Genomic DNA, 24,009 nt, shown 5'->3' with positions numbered 1-24,009 from the left:
GATATTAGGGACGTATTTAACTTACTTTTGGAACGGATAATACATGAATATAAAATCTTAAAAATATTAAAGTGAATATGTAGTTAAAAGTAAATCCTTTCTCTTTTTAAAAATAGTTTAGTTAGTTTTTGGCTCTAATGGATCTTTGTTGCTGTGTGGGCTTTTCTCTAGTTGCAGTGAGCTGGGACTACTCTCTAGGTATGGTTCGAGGGCTTTCTGTTGCTGTGGCTTCTCTTATTGCGGAGCACGGGCTGTAGGGCACTCAGGCTTCAGCAGTTGTGATGTGTGGGCTCAGCACTTGTGACTCCTGGGCTCTGGAGCACAGGCTCAGTAGTTGTGGCACATGAGTTTAGTTGCTCTATGGCATGTGGGATCTTCCCGGATCAGGAATCAAACCTGTGTCTGCTTCACTGACGGGCAGATTCTTTACCACTGAGACACCAGGGAAGCCCCCTTTTTGCTTTCTTTTACTCCAGTTGTCCCATTCCTCTTCCTATATTAATGTGTTATATATATAAATTATTGGTTCATCTTTGAAAGGATATTTTATGTGTATATAGGTTCGTGCACACACACAGTCTTTTAAATACAGAAATGGTTGCATGCAATACACCTGTACTTCACCCTGAGCATATCAATAAATGCTATATCTTTGAGATTGTTCCATATAAAGTTACCTTATCTTTTTTTAAAATTAACTTTTATTGGAATATAGTTGCTTTACAATGTTATATTAGTTTCTATTCTACTGCAGGGTGAATCAGAAATATGGACTGTTTCCTGTATTTGTGGGTCATCTCTGTGCAGGAGCCATGCTAATCTCTGTACTGTTGCAATTTTAGTATAGATGCTACCGAAGCTGAGCATTTGAGCTGCCTTGTCTTTGTAAATAACTTTTAATTTTAGAAGAATGTTGCACTAACTGAAAAGTTGCAAAGATAGTACAGAGTTCCTGTATACTCCACAGTAGAGTTCCTTTACCCCAGCATCTTATGGAGCTGGGGGGTACATATGTCAAAACTAAGGAGCTGGTATTGTTCAGTTCAGTTGCTTAGTCATGTCCAACTCTTTGCAACCCCATGGGCTGCAGCACGCCAGGCTTCCCTGTCCATCACCAACTCCTGGAGCCTGCTTAAACTCATGTCCATTGAGTCAGTGGTGCCATCCAACCATCCCATCCTCTGTTGTCCCCTTCTCCTTCCGTCATCAATCTTTCCCAGCATCAGGGCCTTTTCCAGTGAGTCAGTTCTTTGCATCAGGTGGCCAAAGTATTGGAGCTTCAGCTTGAGCATCAGTCCTTCCAGTGAACATTCAGGACTGATTTTCTTTAGGATTGACTGGTTTGATCTCCTTGCAGTCCATGGGACTCTCAAGAGTCTTCTCCAACACCACAGTTCAAAACCATCAAAACTTTAGAACTCAGCTTTTTTTATGGAAAGAAACTGGCATTGTTACTTTATTATTAACTAAATTCTGCACTCTGTTCAGATTTCACTTGTTTTGCCCTAGTGTCCATTTTTCTGTTTCTGGATCCATGTTTTATTTAGTCATCATGTCTTTTACAGCCTCCCCTAGCTTGCGATAGCTTCTCAGATTTTCCTTGTTTTTAACAACTTAGACAGTTTTGAGGAATGCTGGTTAGGTGGTTTTTGGAATGCCCCTCAGTTATTGAATTTGTCTTGCATTTTTCTCATGGTTAGACTGGAGTTACGGGCCTGAGGGGAGCATTACCACAGAGGAGAAGTGCCCTTCTTATCAGCTATTTCCATGGTACATGCTATAGACATGGCTTGTCAGTGATGATACCTACCTCAGTCACCTGAACAAGGTAGTGTCTGCCGGGTTATGCACTGTAAAGTTACTTTTTCATCTCTTTTCATATTTCACTTTTTGGAAACAAGTTACTAAGTGTAACCCACACTTGAGTCAGCCTAAGGCCTAGTTTCTTGGGAGGAGGGTGGTGTGTATATGTGTTTAATGACTCTGTAATAGTCCCTGGGACTTTACTTGGCATGTGAAAGTCCATTTTTGCCTTTTTCTTCATCCTCTCCAAACTAATAATCAGAACTAGAGTTCTAAAAGCTACCTGTCCAAATCTATCCTCTCCTTACATATTTCTTACTTAGGGATACCTCTCTTTAGTTGCCAAGAGACTGCTTTTTGTCTGATTATTTTTCTCTGTCATGCTTGTACAGAGAGCTTAATTCAAAATAAACAATGTGCTACATTATTGGTTTTGTTTTTATTCATAGATGATTATTCCTAAGTTACTTACCTGACAAATTATTTGCTCCAGGTGACCAAGTAAGCAGTTCTCCGTAGAGCCACATTTTTGAAATTATTAATATCTAGAGATGCTGCTGTCTTAATCACAAGTTGTGTGCATGCATGCTCAATCATGTCCAACTCTTTGCAGCCCACCAGGCGCCTCTGTCCATGGGACTTTTCAGGCAAGAATGCTGGAGTGGGTTGCCATTTCCTCCTTCATGGGACTTCCCAATCCAGGGACCGAAACTGTGTCTCCCATGTCTCCTACATCGTTAGGTGGATTCTTTACCACTGAGCCACCTGGGAAGCCCTGTCACAGGTTATGTGTAATTTAAAACTTCAATGAAGAGTCGCATATTTTAAGACTCTTACTCAGTTAGCAGGCATTTACTGAGCTTCTGCTATGTCTTAGCCGTGGTTTGGTGGCTAAAATCAGGGGCTTCCCTGGTGGCTCAGATGGTAAAGAATCCTCCTGCCCTGGGTCAGGAAGAACCCCTGGAAAAGGGAATGGCTACCCACTCCAGTATTGTTGCCTGGAGAAGTCCATGGACAGAGGAGCCTGGCGGGCTACAATCCACGGAGTGCAAAGAGTTGGACATGACTGAGCAACTAACACTTTCAACTTTCACTTTACACAAATCAGGTGTCTGATGTAAGGCAGATGATGTTTCAAGTAGGAGATATAGACAATAAACACACTAAAAATTAACGGAAAAGGTCATTTTAGAGAGTGATAAGTGCTTTAAAGAAAATAACCAGAGTGAAGTGCTAGCACATTACTTGGTCATAGTGGTTACATAAGGGCCACTTTGATTTTGTGGCCAGTGAAGTCCTCAGGAGAAGGCAGTTAAACTGAAGACAGAGAATACAAGAGGACCAGACATTTGAAAACCTGGAGTTGGGAGGGGCTTGATGAGGTCTAGAAATAAAAAGAAGGCCAAATTAGTTTAAATGAGGACAGAGTAGAAGAGAAAGTGGTGTAGAAGTAGACAGGGCTTCATAGGCCGAGTTCCATTTTCGAGGAGGTTTCTGGGTGGTTTTAAGCAGAAAGGTGACATGATCTGATATCTGTGGTTTAGAAAAATCTTCTAGTTGCTTTGTGGGAAATGGATTATAGGGGAAAGAAGAGGAAGCAAGAATATAGTATGAGTTAGGAGGCCACTGTAAGAATCCAAGTGAGAGATGGATTGTGGCTTGGACTAGCAATAACATGGACAAAAGTAGATAGATTGGGATAAAGTAGGGGGCATAGAACTGCCAGAATTTGTAGCTAAATTGAAGTAAAATTTTAACAGCAGATGTGAATCAACAGGAAAGATAAGATGATGATGTGATATAAACTGTCTCAAATACAGATCATATTTTCATGCAAGTCTAATACTTTAAAAGAAGAGTGGTATCAAATATGCACATTAGTGAATTAGGCATAAGTTAGGGAGCCAAGTCCATTATAACCTAATTCACACATCAGTAACAAAAGAGGAAACTTGCTTACCAAGTTAATGAGCTCTTAATATTTTATCTAATAAATCTGTCTTAACTACCAAGCCCAGAACAGTAAAGAGTTTGTCTTTAGGGGTTAATAACAAACTTTAGGGGGACTTAATCGTCCCATTTACTTGATCGTACTCCTCAGGAAGTTGTAATATTAGGAATAATATTGTTGATATAATGGTTACTGTGAATCACTCTTATGTCATAATGATTATAATGTTTGGCAAAGCAGAACACATTTCAATCATATATTGATTTTAGCTTTGGAATTATGGAGAAAATATTTCATTTTTGTAGCTATTACTTACATGTAAAATGCCTTTTGATAAAGGGTTTTACAGAGCTTTCTTTGGATAAATAACTAAATGTAGTCATTGTTTTGACATTTTGACTTTTATATCAAGTGCAGCAATTCATTTTGTGAGGGCTTGGAATTTAATATTATAACATTTGGTTTGTTCTAAATTTTCAACAAATTTTTATCTTTGTTATATGAAGAAAACATTACTTCATAATGTTTAATAAAAATCGTGTAATGAAAACCTCACCAGTTGGCTCAATTTAGTGTTTTGGGGTAAAGTAGGCAAGATAGGGATGATTTATTTTTATATTCTAAAAGTAGGAGTTTGCTAAGAAACTGATAAGGTAAAGAGAAGGAAAATTTTACCTTTTTAATAAACTTTTAAAAATTGAAATATAGTTGATTTACAATAGTTTCAGGTACACAGCAATGTGATTCATATATATATAATATATATTTTCAGACTATTTTTCATTATAGATTATCACAAGATATGAATATAGTTCCCTATGGTATACAGTAAATCCTTGTTGCTTCTCTATTTTATGTATAGTTAGTTTGTATCTGTTAACCCCATAATGTTGTTCAGTCTGTCTGTTGTGTCTGACTCTTTGCGACCCCATGGACTGCAACATGCCCAGGCTTCCCTGTCCTTCACCATCTCCCAGAGCTTGCTCAAACTCATGTCCATTGAGTTGGTGATGCCATCCAATCATCTCGTCCTCTCTTTTCCCCTTGCTCCTGCCTTCTGTCTTTCCCAGTATTGGAGTTTTTTCCAATGAGTCAGCTCTTCACATCAGGTGACCAAAGTATTAGAGCTTCAGCTTCAGCATCAGTCCTACCAACGAATATTCAGGATTGATTTCCTTTATGATTGACTGGTTTGATCTTCTTGCAGTCCAAGGGACTCTCAAGAGTCTTCTCCCACACACAGTTCAAAAGCATCAGCTCTTCAGCACTCAACTTTCTTTATGGTCCAGCTCTCACATGCATACATGACTACTGGAAAAACCATAGCTTTAACTAGACAGACCTTTGTTGGCAAAGTAATACCTCTGCTTTTCAATATGCTGTCTAGATTGGTCATAGCTTTTCTTCCAAGAAGCAAGCGTCTTTTAATTTCATGGCTGCAGTCACCACCTGCAGTGATTTTGGGACCCAAGAAAATAAAGTCTGTCCCTGTTTCCATTGTTTCCCCTTCTATTTACCATGAAGTGATGAGACCAGATGCCGTGATCTTAGTGTTTTGAATGTTGAGTTTTAAGCCAGCTTTTCACTCTCCTCTTTCATTTCCTCAAGAGGTTCTTCAGTTCCTCTTTGCTTTCTACTGTAAGGGTGGTGTCATCTCCATATCTGCGGTTATTGATATTTCTCCTGGCATTCTTGATTCCAGCTTGTGCTTTATCCAGCCCGGCATTTCGCATGATGTATAAGTTAAATAAGCAGGCTTAGAGAATAGATAACCTGGGAAATTAGTTTTGACATAATATAAAAACAGGAGTTTGTTCAAACGGAGTCCATGGTAAGCTAAGGACTGTGAATGAGTTTAGGTCTGTTTCCACATTTGATGAGAACAAGCCTGTTTGACAGAAAATATGGCTCTTGTTGATGATCATGACAATGGATTTTCGGCGGCAGATTTTAATTTCGTTGTTGGTGTTTCATTACATTGAGTGTTCAGCCATTTCACAGCTTGTTAAAGATCTATTCCAAGCATTTATTTTTCCTTCTGAACAGTTTCCCAGCATCTATTTACTAAGAGGACACGCAGTATATAGAACAAATTCACATGTACAAAGCTGACAATCCCTCAAGTGTTATATTCTCATTTGCATTATGGTCTTATTCATGTTGGGTAAAATCCATGTATTTATCTAAGTTTCTCTTCCTTTCCTCACAGAGCCTCTTAGCAGGGATGCAGTACACGATATTACAGGCATGCTGTCAGGAATATTAAAAAGGCTAAGAACATCACGCTGAAAAATTATGTGGAATGAAAAAATTCGGCATGAACTGTCAATCTGTCTTCTCTGGCCTTTTAGGTTCTTTGACTTTCTTGTTGGCAAAATGTGGAGCTCTTTCACCTGCCATTTTTAAAAGCTTGATCTTCCAAGGATTTGTTTGACAGGCTCTATGCTTAATATCAAGGTCTGAACATTTAATTTCTTTCTCTAGAATGTTCCATTCCCTCGGATATCAGAGCTTTCAGTGGGTCCTTACCTTGATGGAAATAGTCACAAGCTAAGGAATGCCATTAAGCCAGAATCAGCCTGCAACTGCTAATGATTACCTAAAAGGAGCGATTACCATTCCCTGTAAGGTGATTGCAAATAAACCAGAGCGCATGTATTTTTCAGGCAAAATCGAGAAATAACCCTGTAAGCTTCAAAGACGTCATCACAACGAGGCTATTGCTGTGTCATTGTAGTCCAAACAGAAGTATGCCTGGAATAAAAATAGGCTTGCTGTGAATATGAATTTTCTGCAGATAAAATACAGACCACAAAATGGCAAAGATTTGTTAAAAGTTTTCTGTATTTGCCTTTACTTTTATAGATGTATGTCTATCAGAAGAGGCATATATCCTTATCCTAATAGGCAAAATGCAAAAGGCATGAGAGTGAATAAGTTAGTAACATTGTTTTACAAAATGTGGGATAATGAATGACTTTGAAACATAATTTTAAAAGAATGAGGTTAAAACAATGATGGACCCATTGTGATCTATATTTTGGAAGAAGTCAGTAAAGTCTTTAACTGAAAAATGGATTTATTTTTAAAGAAAGCACCAGAAGGACGAAGCAACATACATTGGATTCCTAAATGCTGCTGAGCGTGGTAGAAGTGAAAGCAGGTGTCCAGGAATTAGCCCTAGATTGTACGAGTCTTTCTGTGGCTCTCGCCCCTGCTTTAACTGTCTTCAGATGCAAAGATTGAGGAGATTTTAGGAGAAGAAACAGAAAGGTAGGTAGAAAGTATTACACAGATAGATAGATGGACAGGAAGAGAGAGAGGGAGAGAGAAGATAAGCAGATTATTTTAATTATTCTCATGTTTCATATAAAAATTAAAATAGATGATTCCTTGACAAACTTGAGTCATATAAATCTCCTCTGTGGATTTTGGTCACCTACCCAATGCTAGGATGTAGGGAAGAAGGCCTCAAAGGGACTATAGCAACATGTGATTTATCCATATCTGTATTTTAGAGTATGAGGAAAGTAGATATTAGTTCCAGGTCATTTATCTTTAATGTATAATGTAAAGCACTGTAATAGTCTTTGGGTCAAAGGTTACAGACATTTCACTTACAGAAACCCATGAAAACACTTGCATTTTTTTCAGTATCTAGATTTTATGCCATCAGAAAAATAAGGATTAAAACTTAAGTGAAGAAAGTCTATAGTTCATGATACTTTCCTTGAGCAAGAGTATTTTTCTTTGCTTTCATCAAAGTTACTTCTAGTACATATTTAATTTTCTTTTAGTAAACCCACATTTGACCAGCCAGCTTTAAAGGTCCTAAAAGGAGTTAATAAACATTGTTCATGTTTGTGGAAATATGGAGAATGGCCAGAAATCAAAAGGAGCCTAAAGAAAAATGGTAAAGCATCTGCCTACGATGCAGGAGACCCAGGTTTGATTCCTGGGTGGGGAAGATCCGCCGGAGAAGGAAATGGCAACCCACTCCAGTACTCTCGCCTGGAAAATCCCATGGACGGAGGAGCCTGGTGGGCTACAGTCCGTGGAGTCTCAAAGAGTCAGACACGACTGAGCTAATTCCCTTTCTTTCTTATATCATTTTCCTTTTTCCTCATTATTGGTTAAAGAATTTTCTTCGTGACATGAAAAAGATTTGGAGCTGTTCCTGTTACGCCCCTGTCTGTGGCACCCGTGGGGCTTATGAGGCATCAAGGATGACTGCTGGGTCTTCAGGAACTCTCAGTATGGTGTCATCAATGTCATTAACCACTGTCATATCCTGTACCTTGGGAAGATGGTCAGTGGTCTTGAAGACTGAGTGTTGGAGCACAACCAGAGAGTAGAGGTAATTCCAAGGCAAGGCACTGAAGGTGTCACAGCATCCTTAATAAGTAAGGCAGACTGTTTCTGGTGTTTCTGCTTTTTAGGACTCAGAATTTGCACAGCCAGTGGTTGCCTAGTGGGTTTCATGGGCTAAATGAGCTTGCTCTGGTTAGCAGACCATGGCTGGCATGGCTGACACAAGTCCCTTCACCACCTGCCTAAACCTGAAAATCTGCTGCTGTTGTTCAAGATCCATTTGTTCTCTGCAACAGTGAGGAGTCACAGTTCCTACATCTCTCAGGTCTCTTGTGCTGTTAGAAATCCCTGCCATTCTTTCAGGGATGTTGTATTCCTTTGATTACAGTTTTGATTACCAGGAAACAAAGTTCACAGGACTCCCACTTGGCTGTTCCTCCCAAGATAACCTCTGACTCTTGGTTCAGTGGGTTTTCTTCTTAGGTATATCTCTAACAACTCTACACCTGAGAACCTAAGAAATAACCACAGTGTGGGTTTGAGGTACCACTGGTCTTCATAGGAGGTAAAGTAGATCAAAACTTCACTTATAACTTGACCCCAGAAACCTCTACCCTGACTGTTAGACTGTGGTGTTATATGCTAAGAATTAGTTTTGGCTCAGAGCTCATGACTAGTACTTCCTAAGGGACCTGAGTGTATTTCCTTCCCTCATGTCCATATCTGCTAAACAGCTGCGAAGTCCTTTGAAGAAGACAGAATGAACTATGTTTATGATATTACTTAAAATATATGAAAGATATATATCTTTCGTTAATAACATTCATCACTTTAAAGTTGACCTTAAAAATAGAGTAAAACAGAACCACTGAAATCTGAGATACTCAGTTCCCAGTTATTTGTGTGAATGGACTGGCATTCCCATTTATCTTGGGAATATCTTGGCCAGTCTTCTTTTCAAATAGTTCTTGACATGAGATCTACTTTCATTGTAGTCTAGGAGACTTCAAAAGTATAGATATAATTCTTACTTCCAAACAGATTGGTGACAATAACCTTCTAGGGGCTTGGGGTCGGGGTGGTGCTTTCCATTTCTAACAAGTGAAAAAGAAACCAGTAGTAAAGAAGATGGACAACTGCCTCACTGTCCCATGGTTAATTCTTTTGAGTTGCACCTGCACAATGTTGATTTACTGTTTCTTTTGACTTACATATTATCAGCATACTCAAGCCTTAGACTTGAGATGCAGTATTTCATGTGGCTAAGGACAGGGCCGAACCACCTGGCTTTGGACCCCAGTTCTGCTGCTCTCTGGGATTCCCTGGTGTCTCAGATGGTACAAAATCTGCCCACAATGCGGGAGACCTGGTTTGATCCCTGGGTCAAGAAGATTCCCTGGAGAAGGGAATGGTTACCCACTCCAATATTCTTGCCTGAGGAATTCCATGGACAGAGGAGCCTGGTGTGCTACAGTCTATGGGGCCGCAAAGAGCCGGACAGGACTGAGCAGCTAACACATACACACAGACACGTGTGTACACACACACACACACACACACACACACACACACTTGGCTGCTTGCTAGCTGAGTGACCCTAGACAAGTCATTTAATGTCTGTAACCCTGTTTCTTCATCTGTGGAGGCAGGTGTGCTTGTCGTAGAGACTTGTTATATGGAGGTAATCAAGTAATTATAACATGTAGTGACCATTCAATAATGTTAGCCAGTATATTTTTAAAAGCTTATACAATATGTAATTATAGAAACAAAGACCCAGTAATACCAAATGTAAATGCTTTTAACCTCCATATTGAGTTATCTCTTCTACTCATTTTCATAAGAGTTCATTTGTCTGGTGTCTATTTCTTAAATACCCACATGAGCCAGACTCCATGCTGATTTTTACATCATTGTGCCAACTTTGACCTCAGGTTGTTAGTTGACCATTTTTAGAGGGCGCAGAGTAGTGGGAAGCTTTGTTGATAAATTGCTGGAAACATAAAAAGTCATTCCTTTTTAACCCCCTTCCTACCCTGACTTCCAAAACACACTAAGATTTAGCCTATGTAAAATCATCAAATGTTATATCAGGATTATTCAGTAGAAGTACATTGTAAACTACAAATGTCATATATATAATTTTAAATTTATGTAAGCCATGAATGTCATATATAATTTTAAATTTTCTAGTAATTGCATACAGAAGTAAAATAAATGAGATGAAATTAACTTTAATAATGTATTTTATTTAGTCTGCCATATTTAGAATAACATGATCTTAACATGTAATAAATAAAAAGAACTGTAGATGAGATATTTGACATTCCTTTTTTCATACGAAATCTTTGGAGCCCAGTGTGTATTTTATGTTTCACATTTATTCACACTCACCACCTTTCAAGTATCTAATCTCTACATGTGGCAGCAAGTGGCTTCTAAGTGGACAGAGTAAGATTAAATTTTACCAGATTCTAAGACTTAGCCATGAATTCTTCAGTAAATAGCTTTGGGTTATTCTCAGATCCTCACCTGGAAGGAAAAATACAGAAAGAGAAAGAACGAATTGAAATCCTATAAAATGAATTTTCAATATGTACTTCTATATAAGTTTATTCATGAGAAACAAAAAAAGAGTTTGTTGATCAAAGATCATGTCCACTGTTTGCAGAAATGCAAGTAGCAGTTAAGAATTGTTAGGGAAGGGGACTTCCCTGGCAGTTCATTGGTTAAGACTCTGTGCTTCAACTGTAATGGGCATGGGTTCCATCCCTGGCTGGGTAACTAAGATCCCACATGCCATGTGGTGCAGCCAAAAAAACCCAGAATTGTTAGGGAAGATCTAAATGTGGAAACTTAAAGGAAGCTTATATCTTTAGCTATTGGTTGGGAAGAAATCAACAGGTATTTAGTGATGTTGCAATAGTAATTTTTTTAAAAAATGAGTGTGATAATAGTCAGTGAGAAAGTACAATGTTTTTTCTTTTTTGGTTGGGAGTTACCAGTGTCTTTTTTTTTTCTTTAAACTAGTTATATGACCTACGACGGCCTAGTTATATGGTCTGTGTTGGAATGAAGTCAGTTGTGTAGGGATTAAGGCACACTCTCCTTCAGTGCCATCTATTGCCAGAGTGGTTTCATGCTTCATGCCACAGTCATCTGTGACTCGTCTTTCAAATGGTTGAGGACCCAGGTCAATGTGCCACCTGAAACTTTAAAAGACGCCTCTCTCAGTAACTTAATTTGTGTTATAAACACCATGCTTCTGTGTTGACATTACATATAGAGAGCATAAACTATTTATTAGACATTTGCATTTTTGCATCACAAGGATTTATGTGAGATTAATATTTTTATTTTGTCTGAATTTTTTATTATAGAAAATTTCATACATATGCAAAATTAGATGAGAGTGACGAAGCTTGATATAACCTTTAGTGCCAACTTTAACAATTATTAACTAATGGCTAATTTCCTTTTCATCCATAGCTCTAAACCCAGTTACCTTGAAGTATAATTCCAGAGTCATTGGCAAGTCATCAGTAATTTTACCTTCAATATTATATTCGATTGATAGGCCTTCTTCTCTTCTTTTTTCCCATCTTGTAATATCATTGTTGAGAGAATTAATTTGTTCTGTAAGTTTCTCACAGTCTGGATTTGGCTGATTGCATCCCTGTGATATTGCTTATCTTGTGCCTGTATCCCCTGCGTTTTTTTGTAAAATGGTAATTAGATGAAAGTTTTCGCCAGACTCAGGTTTATTTGTCTGTCTGAGTGAAAATTTCCCTAGATGCTGTTGCGTTCTTTCATAGGGGAGCGCATAATGCTGGCTACCCTGCTTTTCATCATGCTCGCACTGATGGGCATGTTTGTGGGTCAGTAGCCTGAGCCACCACCCATTAGGAAGTTCTCTACTTTTCAGCAAATAGTTTTAGCAACAACTCAGGATCATTGCTTTGAGTCATCGTTTCATGAGGGATTGCATAATAATGATGCTCTAATTCTGTCATTTCTTCTTAATTTATTAGCTGGAATATTTCCATATACAGAAACATTCCTTTATCAACAATTTGGTTAATTTGAGGTACAGTTTGTACAGCAAAGACAGGTTTCATATTTGATTCTTTTCCTTTATTTAGTAGTCTTCAGAATGAGTTGACCCCTAAGGTATCCTCCAAAGGTAAATAATGTTCTTTTTTAGTATCAGAATTCATGGATTTAAACATGTTTGATGTTTTTCAAGCCATTCTATTTATTACTCTTTTTGATGCCCCACTTCTCACCAGTGGAAGCCTCTTGAAGTTGGCTCTGAGTCCTTTGAACCTGACTCCAGTGGGCTTTGATAGCTTTTTTGCTTTCTGAAATGCCAAGATATTCTAGGCTCATCTTTCATTTCTCTGTCCGAGATCTTAAATCAGCTATTTCTCCAAGGAGTTCTGGTTTCTTTAAGTGAATAAATGGTATTCAGAGAGCATACCTGGGCACCTCAGATTTTAAGCTTAAGAAGTTTTCAGTCTGGAGTCTTTATTAGTTAGGAAAACTCTAATGAGAGTAGCTCCAATCTCAGTGGCCTAGTGCAATCCAGGCTCACCTCTGCCTGGTGCATTGGCAGGCAGTCCTGCAGGCAGTGATTTAAAGACCCAGAATTCTTTTGTCTTGTAACTCCAGCAGCCAGTAGTGCCTTAGGAGTAAAGAGGAAAATGGAAAGTTTCCTACTTTTTAACCATTTTGACCTGGAAATGATGCACATTTCTGGTCTCCTACTACTAATGAAAACTAGTCATGTGGCCCTGTCTCAAAGCAGCATGGCAGTAAAGGCAGTCTCTGACTGGGGAACCTTGCACTGCAGCAGAGCAACATCCTCATTGAATGTTAGGCTGTCTCTGCTGGAAACCAAGCCAGAAACCAGTCCTTTACCATACAAAATCATGAGCTCTCCCCAACTTTTCTCCAAAAGGACAATCCAAAGTCTCAGGCAGTCACTGCATCCAGCTGAAGTACAGGTGCACTTCATTTTCTTGCACTGTGCTTCATTGCACTTTCCCAGATACTGCATTTTTTTTTTTTTAACAGATTGAACATTTGTGGCAATGCTGCCTCAAGCAAGTCTATTGGTACCATTTTTCCAATAGCATCTCCTCACTTCATGTCTCTATGTCACATTTTGGTAATTCTTGCAGTATTTCAGACTTTTTCATTCTTATATTTATTGTGATGATTTGTGATCAGATGAGTGATCATTAATATTACTCTGTAATTGTTTTGAGGCACCATGAAGCATGCCCACTAAGGTGGTGAACTTAATCCCTAAGTGTTGTGTGTGTTCTGACTGTTACATCAGCCTCCTGTTCCTTTTCCTCAAGTAACCAAGAAAGGGCTCGTGTGGCTGCAGTGCAGAAAACCAATTAATAACCCTACAGTGGGTTATTAATAAACCCATGTTCAAGTGAAAGGAAGAGACGAGTGATGCCATAAGCTTCATTGTTATCTTTGTTTTTTAGAAGGCTGGTGCTTATTTATTTGTGGCCGTGTTGGGTCTTCATTGCTCCGTGTGGGCTTTCTCTAGTTGTCGTAAGCTGAGGCTGCGCTCTGGTTGTAGTGTGTGGCCTTTCCCTCACGGTGGCTTCTCTTGTTGTGAAGCAAGGTCTCTAGGGCTCCTGGGCTTAAGGATTTGTGGCTCACAGGCTTAGTTGCCCCACACATGTGGGATCTTAGTTCCTGGACCAGGGATCAAACCCATGTCCCCTGCATTGGCAGGCAGATTCTTGACCACTGGACCACCAGGGAAGTCCCTGTTGCCTTGTTTAAGTGATTGCCACAGCCCCCCTGCCCTTCAGCAAACCACCTTCCTGAGCAGTCCAGCCCCCGTCAACATCGAGGCAAAAAGATTAGGACTCTCTGAAGACTCAGCTGATGGCCTGCAGTTTTTAACAATGGTGTGTTTCTTAATTAAGCTAAGTATACTCTTTTATTAGACATAATGCTACTGCACACTTAGTAGACTACAATAAAATTTAAACATAACTTTTATATGTGCTGGGAAACCAAAAAATGTGTGTGATTCACTTTATTGCAATATTTGCTTTATTGCAGTGGTCTGGAACTGATCTGCAACATCTCTGAGGGATGTCTGTAGAGCATCTTCCTCCACCGCCAATCAGTATATAACAATGGACCATAGGCAGGACAATTCGCATTGGGAAAAGAGAAGAAGGATGTGGAGCACAGGTTGATGGCCTGTAGAAATTTTGTATTACTCCTGTGTACACATTAGAAGGTCTTTCTGCACTGGCATTGGATGAAATTCCTTGATTAAACTTGAATTCTCTTCTCAATTGCTGCAAGCAGTTTCTTGTCCACTACTTTTCTGTGGCTCTTTCCTCCACTTTCCCGAATGTCTGTCTTTATCCATTTTCATACCTGTCCACATTTGAAGGTTATTGGAGACTATGCCATCCCTGGGAGCTATATGTATTTTTTGCAGTCAGCTTCCTATTCTTGTAAATTAGAAGGTAACTCTGAAGATTGAAAGCGTTGTTTTTTTTAAGACTGAAACTCTCTGTAAGGTAATTTTTTTAAAAATTGAAGTAGATAAGCTTCTCATGTGGTGCTAGTGGTAAATAACCTGCCAGTCAATGCAGGAGACTTAAGAGACATGGACTCAATCCCTGGGTTGGGAAGATCACTTGGAGGAGGGCATGGCAGTCTACTCCAGTATTCTTGCCTGGAGCATCCCTTGGACAGACAAGCCTTGCAGGCTACAGTTCGAGGGGCCACACAGAAATGGACATAACTGAAGCAGCTTAGCACATAGATTTACAATGTGTTACTTTCAGATGTACAGCAAAGTGATTCAGTTATACACACACATACATTCACACAAGCACACACACACAGATGTGTGTGTATATATGTGTATGTATATATATATATTTGAAATTGAAATTTGAAATTGAAGTCGCTCAGTTGTGTCCGACTCTTTGCAACCCCATGGACGGTAGCCTTCCAGGCTCTGCGGTCCATGGGATTTTCCAGGCAAGAATACTAGAGTGGGCTGCCATCTCATAGTTTCTTTAGCATATGATTTTTCAAAACCTTGGTAGGGTCATGATTTATAGTTACTTTCGTGTGCCAGTAACCTCAGCAAAACAAAGATCTGTCAAAGTATAACTGTCAGATATACTTTTCGTTGCTTCTTTGATTCTTTGTTTCTATCTCTCATTTGTAAGTTCTGTTAAGAGGCCGCCTGTAGTCAACAGGAGAGGGCCACATTCTTTTTTTTCTCCCAAAGATTTTTTTGATGTGGACCAGTTTTAAAGTCTTTACTGAATTTGGTACAGTGTTGCTTCTGTTCTGTGTTTTGGTTTTTCTGCCACAAGGCACATGGAATCATAGCCCCTTGACGAGAAGGCGAACTTTTAACCACTGGACCACCAGGGAAGTCCCCGAACCACATTCTTAATCTTATTTTTTGCCCCAAGGCTGAATCTCGATGGGCCTTGTTCTTAAAACTTTTCTCAGTCTTCTCATATACTGTTTAGGGTCCTTGTATTTTCCATCTTTGCAAGTCCCCAATTTCTGGGTTTTCTTTGTCCCATTTTTTTTCCTTATAATTTTTTACCTAGTCTCATCTCTTTCTTACAAAGCCTTGCTAGATGCTGCCAGTAACAACCAACATGTGCAAAGCATACAGGCCTGGCAAGCTCGCCATCTGCCTTTTAAGTCACCACAGGCGGGATTTACCAAGTGTTCTACCACCATGTACACTGAGGAACGCCAGGTTTCCAGCCTCCAGCATCACTTTCCTTGCTGCCTGCTGCCTGACTGGGAGACCAATTTTAGATTTTTGTTATGGCAGCACTTCACTTGAAGGTACTAATTTCTGTATTTATCTGGGTAATGCTAACTGCTGTAATAGAGACTGTCACAGAATTAGAGAATTTTGAGATCTTGTAGTACATCCACTTCCTCATTTTAGGAATCAGGAACCAAGACGAGAAGGAGTGAAGCCTGCCCAGAGCCATGCAGCGACCTGCAGCTGTCCAGTTACCAGCCGGACTGGGCCTGGCGGTCGATCTTTGTCCCTTCAGCCCTTAGCCCAGCTGGGCACGTACTACAGGCTTAGCGGGTATCTTCAGCTGAACTGCAAACATGTAGTCTGACTCCATCACAGCATCAGTGAGGGTCAGACAAAAAGAGATGAAGGAAGAAAAATTCAGGAAACAGAACTTCAGTAAAAATACCTCGAGAAATGTATAGATTAAAAGGACTGTGTGACTTTGCTATCTGTCTTGTGTAGATTTTCATGCTTTTAATCTAAATCACAGCACTAAGGACATTTTGATAACATTGTTTTGAGATAGCTGTTTCGATAGTGTAACGAATAAGCCATTTAATATTTAGCTTAAAAATATTGCCAAATAGTTGACCCAGGGTACGTCCCCTTAGCCCTGTTTCCCATTCTTCCTTTCACCATCTCTGAGCTTTGAGTGAAGGATGGGTGGAGAGGGGTCATACTTGGAGTGAGATGGGCAAACATTAAGGAAAAGGATGGTTTGGGGAGTTAAAAACTAGTGTCTTTCTATTTTGATGCTGTGTGGGAAGCGGCCTGCTGAGATTTATGTGTCAATGCCCTCTGCCACACCATACCAAAATGTGAAGGCAGAACTGCAGAGTGTAGACAGCAGGGCACTTTAAGTGTGGGACAATGCCCTGTGCGTCACCAGGCTCCATAGTTCTGTCACTCGTTAATCCAGGTGGTTTTTATGAAATACCTGTTCTGTATGAGGCCCGTGCTAGCACTTTAAGATATGCATACGACGTGATTCAAGTATTGTGCCAGGATCTTACAGACAATGTAATTGATAAAATTCTAAAGACTTGTACTGGACCGTAGTATTGGGCATCATGTTTTCAAAGGTGATAAAAATTTGCATGGACAAAAATGTCATCCTTTTGAATCCTCTGTTTTTTCCCACATAGGTAAAGAAGATAAGCTTGGAGTCAGTTTTTTATGGAATTTTCTTTGTCCTTCAAACCTAAAAAAGGCCTGGTCAGATAATATAGGACAGACTCCCTGTGGAGGTATTCTTTCCATCTACTTGGGAACGTTAGCAGTTTCTAGATGAGCATCTCTCTGGTTTGTAAATCAAATTCAGTATAAAAGTTGAATTTGCTTTTGTGGACTTTTTTTTTTTTTAAAGAACAAAGGTTGAGTAATAAAGAATGTATTTACTGAGGTTAATTGTTAAGGATGCTTTCTTTATAGCTTTGTAGGATGTTGTAGTGAGTCATCCTAGAGAATAAATAAATTCTCATGCAGAATTATTCTATAAAGATTAATTATGTCAAGCTGACCTTAATTTATGTGGAAACTTCCTTGTTCTTTTAAAAACTCTTTTATAGAGGAAAGAGTAGAGTGTGAACCTGTTTATTATTGCAATGCTAAGTTTGAGTTAAATGTAGATGGTATGCCAAAGAGTGGGTTGTGTATACTGGTTGTCATCTGAACAGAACTTTTCAGAAACTAATTTAAATATCAATTGAGATTCTTTCATCATTTACTTATTTTTCATTTTGATTTAGAGGCTATGTGTTTTCCAGTACTCCAGTTCTTAGGCATAGAAATAAATTTATCTTCATTGGTTATCTGGATAAACTTGAGTACAGACACAAAAAGAAAATACGCAAATAAGAAAGAAAAGTGGTTAGTAAACATGAAGTAATTCAACTTTTTCATTAATCAAAGAAATGCAACTTAAAATCTAGCATGGTATTTTTCTCTTGTCAATTTGATAAATATTACAAAAGGCAGATGCTAACCTATGTTGGTGAAGGTGTAAGTAAACATACATCTTTATACATTGTTGGGGAATGTTTAGATTAATAACAAACAATAAACTCTTGAGAAGTATCATTTTACTTATCCTCATGTGATATTCTTTACATTTTTTTTATTGAAGTGTAGTCGATTTACAGTGTTTTGTTAATTTCCACTCTACAGCAGAGTGATTCAGTTACACACAAACATATATATATATATGTAATATATATATATACATTTAAAAATCCTTTTCTATTATGATTTATCATAGGACATTGAATATAGTTCTCTGTGCCGTACAGTTAAGACTTTGCTGTTTATCCATTCTGTGTATAAAAGCTTGCGTCTGCTAACCCCAAGCTCCCACTCCATCCCTCCCCCAACCCATTACCCCTTGGCAGCCACCAGTCTATTCTCTATCACCAGTCTGTGATTCTGTTTCTGTTTCATAGATGGGTTCATTTGTGTCATATTTTAGATTCTGCAAATAAGTGATATCATATAGTTTTTGTCATTCTCTTTCTGACTTACTTTACTTAGTATGATGATCTCTAGTTGCATCTGTATTGTTGTAGATGGTATTATATCCTTCTTTTTCATGGCTTAGTGGTTTTCCATTGTGTCTGTATGTGTATATACATATATGTGCCACTGATGTGATTTTCAGAATAATAATCTTACCATGTCTTAAATATATAAACCATTTTAAACTAGAGGCATATTTTTGTGTCAAAAGCATCAATATTAAAAGTAATCCAAGGGTGATTGTAAAAGGATGGATGTTTCCCTAGAGTCCCTCACTTCAAGGGGAATTTATTTATTTGGTTGGGGGAATATAGGTCAAGGACTGTGATGGATCCAGAGTACTGTACGACAATTGATATAAACTTATTTTAAAATTAAGGATATTAGCTTAAGTTTATAATGCTTACTTCCAACTAATCTGAGGATTAATCATGACCTGATGAAAACATCATTGCTTAGAGCTTAGGCCTGGCTTTAATCTATCATCATCTTTGACCAGAGGACTAAATGAGCCAGCATCCTGGTTTCATAGATGTGTGGATGCAGGGAGGCAGGAGGCCCTTCAACCAGCTGTCATGACCTTCATTCCACAAACCCTCCACCTTCATAACCAGTTTCTCTTTCATTGTAGTTTCTCCTTTATCTTGTAATTTTTGCTTCCAGAGAAATATCTCAAGCCCATTCCTTCTCTGTCCCTGAACAAATGATTTCAGGGAGTTGTGCCAGCAGAACAAAATAACAGGTAGGAGGTATGCAGACATACTCATCTCTAAATCATGATGGTTTAAGTCAAGGTAACATTAACCTTAGTATAAAATTTTAAGGTACTGTGAGATATGGCTTAAGATAAGGTTTTTTAAAATCTGATTTTTCCCTAGTTCCTTTTATTTTGTAGGTAAAAGAATAAGGGTCTCAGTATTACTAAGTTGATTGGGATGTGGAGAGTGAGAAGCTGCTATTTTGGGTGAACATTTGATGAAAAGAGATACTGACAGAGTTGTGTCTAGCTCTCATTTGCATGGCTTTTTTACAATAAGAAAAGAAAGCCCACCACTAACTCTATGCATTTGGGTGTGGACCCAAACATAAGCTCCATACTGCTCAATCAATTTAATATTAACACTGGTGGAGACTCTCTTTTACAAAGCAAGGGAATCTTTAGAATCTGTCACCATGGTTCTTTTAAAATCATTTAGCATCTCTATTGTTATTAAATAAAACACTTGGATTTAGGGAAGATCAAAGAAATGACTCATCAGTCCATCACCTCACAAAAGGATGTATATCTGGCATCTGAATCTCAAAAGAGATTGTTAGCCTAGTGAAAGAAAATTACCCTGCTCAGAAAATCATGCTGATGAAAACGCAAAGGTTCAGGAAAGAAAACAAAAAGCAAACCACCCATTTACAGGCTATAACTCTTTGAACATTCTGTCTCTCCCTGTTTTACTAATCCACTTTGATTATATCATTATATATTTAATGGGCACATGGCTGAATAATGGGGAGAAAAAGAACACCCAGAACAAAACAGGAAAATCCTGTCCCGGATCAGCCTGAAGCATTCCGATGTGTTGTCAAAAGTGGAACTACCATGTCAAAACTGTCATTTCACAAATAATGGTGCTTAGAGCAAAGCTAGGTTAGAAAAATTGTTTTAGAAATGTATTAATGAGCAGTACAGATGGCCACTGACTATGGCAGAAATCACCATACTTGAAATGAGTATTTGAAAATGGGCTGAAAACTGAGATTCAATTCATGGTCTCATTCTGCTGCCTCTCATGCCCACACATGTTGAATTTGAAGTTGCTCCAAGCAGATATGCAGATGTCACTGTGTGTCATTGTCCCGTATGAAGAAGAAGATTGGAAGCTTGAAAACCTAGAGAGTGTTTCTTCAGATGTTTTTACTCACATTAGTGTTATCAAGATAATTGTATAAAGCATTATGACTTTGATACATACAGTTATATTGTGGCGGTGGTTTAGTTGCTAAATTGTGTCCGACTCTTGTGACCCCATGGACTGCAGCCTGCCAGGCTCCTCTGTCCATGGGATTCTCCAGGCAAGAATACTGGAGTGGGTTGCCATGCCCTCCTACAGGGGCTTTTCCTGGTCCAGGAATCGAACCTGGGTCTTCTGCATTGCAGGCAGATTCTTTACCGAGTGAGCTACGAGGGAAGTTTTTTCATATAAGTCATAACTAGGGATGGCCCAGCATTCACGCAAAATAGGATGAGGTAAATACCAGAACCCCACAGCGAGGATTCTCTGAGACATACCCAATGAACCCTAGTTATTTTATTTTATTTTTTAGTTTAAAGTATATGTGTACCTATTGAGGAGAAGTTTGCTTACTGCTGAATATTATCTCCAACCTCACTGTGAGTTCATTTTACTCTCTCTGTGAAATATTGTATAGTGAAAAGAAAGTTCTTCAAAAGAGGAATTGGTTCTTCAAAAGAGGAATTGTGAAATATTGTATAGTGAAAAGAAAGTTCTTCAAAAGAGGACTGGTTGAACTGCCTCTGGTCCCAGTTCTGCTGTTAGTTGGCCCTGTGACCCCAGAGAAGATCTATTAGGGCCACAGGTAGGTGAGGAGAGAAAGACGTTCAGCGTTTCACTCAGCTCTAAAGATTCCATTTCCAGAGAAGAGCCTATTTGCTTGTAGTTTTGTCTTTATCATTACAAGTATTTTAAACATTGAGGACTAATGAATGGTATTAAGGGAATGCTCTTAGTAAGATTTAGCAACTACTTAGCTTGCCAACTAGCAGTGTAACTTAGAGTAAGTACATGACATCCAACCTTAAAAATAAAACTAGTCTATTCATATAGATGTTTCTGCTGAATTTAAATAGTGTTTTTTTACTTTTAATTTGATCTACTTTAATTTTAGCCAAGAAATTATATTCAGTGTTTTCAAGTGAATTTTATGCAGAATGTGTCTTAAATAATTTTTCTTCCTAATAATCCCATCCCTCTCATTTCTCCTATGGTAAGCCACTTTCATTTTAAAAATAGACCTGCTCTACGAGACTTCACTTGGCCCTAGTTGTTGTCCTCTTATGCGAGTTATTTAATTTAAAAATAGAACTGTCGCAGTAGATCTGTATCAACTAGTTTATGATCGTTTCTATCTGGAATGAACTCTTAATTAGGCAGGCAGTTCTGTGGAGTCATGTTTGGGAGCATTATAATTCAGTTATCTTTTCCTCCTTGGTGATCTGACAGAAGGCTTTTGTGTCCAAGTTGATGATTTCAGTGTATTTAATTATAAGTTTTTTCTTAGGCTAAATTTAAGTCCCTCAAGGGCTGGGGGAATTTTGTAGTTTGGATGAAAAAGAGATTACCGTTGGAAAGTCATTAACATTTATCATTTTTGTAACAAGTAATCACTGGTAGACTGTTTTTAGATCAACCAAATTATTCTTTAACCTAGAACAATTTTAATTAAAATGCAATTGTACATTTTGGGCATATTAAAAACAATCAGTATTTCTGTGAGTACATATTTCTAGAGTATAAGTGTATGAAACACCATTAAACAATAATAAGGAACAATTTTTCTATTTGCTGAGTTTAAGTTGTTATAATTTTTCAACCTTTAAACAAACTTTGATTTTACAAAAAAAATTTCATATTGTCATAAATTAAATTATTATTGATTTAGTGATATTTTAAGGCCTTAATTCTAACAAGAAATCCTTTTGCCTTACACTTTTAGAGATGTAATTATTTGTTCCTTCCAAAAAGTCTGGAACTTAAGTTATATAAAATGAATGTAAAACACATTATACATCACATACTTTTATTATTAATTATATATATTAACCTAATACATTGTTACTTAAGCATACAGTTTGATACATTTTATGATTATTTTTTGAAACTGGGCTCTGTATCAGATCATTTTGTTATACAATAAATTGTCTTGAAGTATTGTTCAGTCGATTTATGAGTTCATCATTAGCAAGGATAAGTGTTTCCTCAAATGATCTTTTGTAGTATTGTGCCATATGATCCCATCTCGAAAAGTCTTGTTTTTTTCCTATCCAACCAGCAGAGAGCACTTTAGCTTGTAATATGAGCATTATATATATAAGTGAATATAGTTAAGATCTTGCTTTATCAAAGAAATGGGCCAGACAGTTATCTTCTAAACTATAACATTGCTCTTTTCTGTCAATTTCAGTTTGTTTCATTAATTTCCTAAATTTTTCATTATTTAAACATACTTTCAATGTTTCAAAAAGTTATTATAGTGACTGTCTGAAAACACAGTCTTGTTATTTACTTGGTCAAAAATTTCATGTTAGTTATATTTTGTGTATTTTATAATCCTAATTAGCTTGTAAAGTTTTACATGAATGGATTAAATTTAGTCTCAATTTCTGTACACCTTTGTCTTGTTTTTTTAGAGAGTCTCATACTCTTGTGAATATTCAAATAGTTGTTGATAAAGGCTTCTCTAGAGAGATGATTCAACTCAGTAAGTGTTTAGACACTAAGAATCAAAATGTCAGAAATCTACTGTAAATAGATACACTGTCTTTGTTGCTTGACTAATGAAGAATGCAGAGATGTTGATAGTCTGCTTGGTTGTCCTGCTTACATCCTTGACTGTAATCGGAATTTTTCTAAAGCACCTGTTGTTGATTAGTTGCTCAGTCGTGTCTGACTCTTTGCGACCCCGTGGATTATAGCCTACCAGGCTCCTCTGTCCATGGATTTTCCAAGGCAAGAATACTAGAGTGGGTCGCCATCTCCTTATTCGGGGTATCTTCCTTACAGGGGGATCCAACCCGCGTCTCCTGTGTTGGCAGGCAAATTCTTTACTGCTGAGTCACCAGGGAAGCCTGTCTAAAGCACTGACCTCACCTCTTCCCTCTACAGGGCCACAACTAATAAGCCTTGGCTTATCCGATTGAGGTAAATGAAAGATTGAGGTGGTATATGTACAGCCAGCTCCCCTATTTTCCTTGTTTTTGAACATGAGGAAGGGTTGAATCATAGAAGAAGTTGAAAGGTTTATTCCGCCACATCATGATTTTTTACTTTTCATTGCATGATAAGAGGAATATTGAGAAACAGCAGCAGAATGTGGGAAATGTGGGTAGGTAGCAGTTCCAAGTCAGAGCAGAAAAAGGTTAGATGCCTGAGGCCATTCGGAATTCTGGCCACACCAGACTTACTGAGACGTGCATTACTGTAATTAAATAATGTGAACATCACAGTGGAGAAGTAGCTTGAGCAGCTAACCCACTGCTGGTAAAATCCATGTCGCTCTTTGCAGAGTCACTCACACCCATTTCCCAGCCTGCTGCCACGGGGCTGCCATCTCAAGAATCCCTCATTCTCGGCTCTTTCCAGGGGACTGGTGGTTTGGCATGTAGGAAAAGAAATGTTAACTGCATATAAGTTAACATAAGAAATGTTAACTACATATAATGTTAACCTTTTATAAGACAGGTAAAAAATGGGGAATATTTTAACATAAACATTTATTCTTTTGTTCAATATTTTAGCATCATTTCCTCAAACCAGTGCTAAATCTTTCCACACGCACCCCTGAAAACTGGCCCTTGTGA

The 24,009-nt window shown here is 38.2% G+C and overlaps 1 non-coding gene across 1 annotated transcript; it reads right to left on the bottom strand.

Annotated features, from left to right (window-relative positions):
- Positions 1-762: 762 nt before the first annotated feature.
- LOC122709725 lies at positions 763-867 on the bottom strand. The gene has a single exon (XR_006345696.1). It is a non-coding gene; the product is annotated as a U6 spliceosomal RNA (small nuclear RNA).
- Positions 868-24,009: the final 23,142 nt, after the last annotated feature.

Source organism: Cervus elaphus, chromosome 15 (assembly GCF_910594005.1).
Source record: "Cervus elaphus chromosome 15, mCerEla1.1, whole genome shotgun sequence".
Taxonomy (NCBI): Eukaryota; Metazoa; Chordata; class Mammalia; order Artiodactyla; family Cervidae; genus Cervus; species Cervus elaphus.
This window is presented reverse-complemented; position numbering and strand designations above follow the sequence as displayed.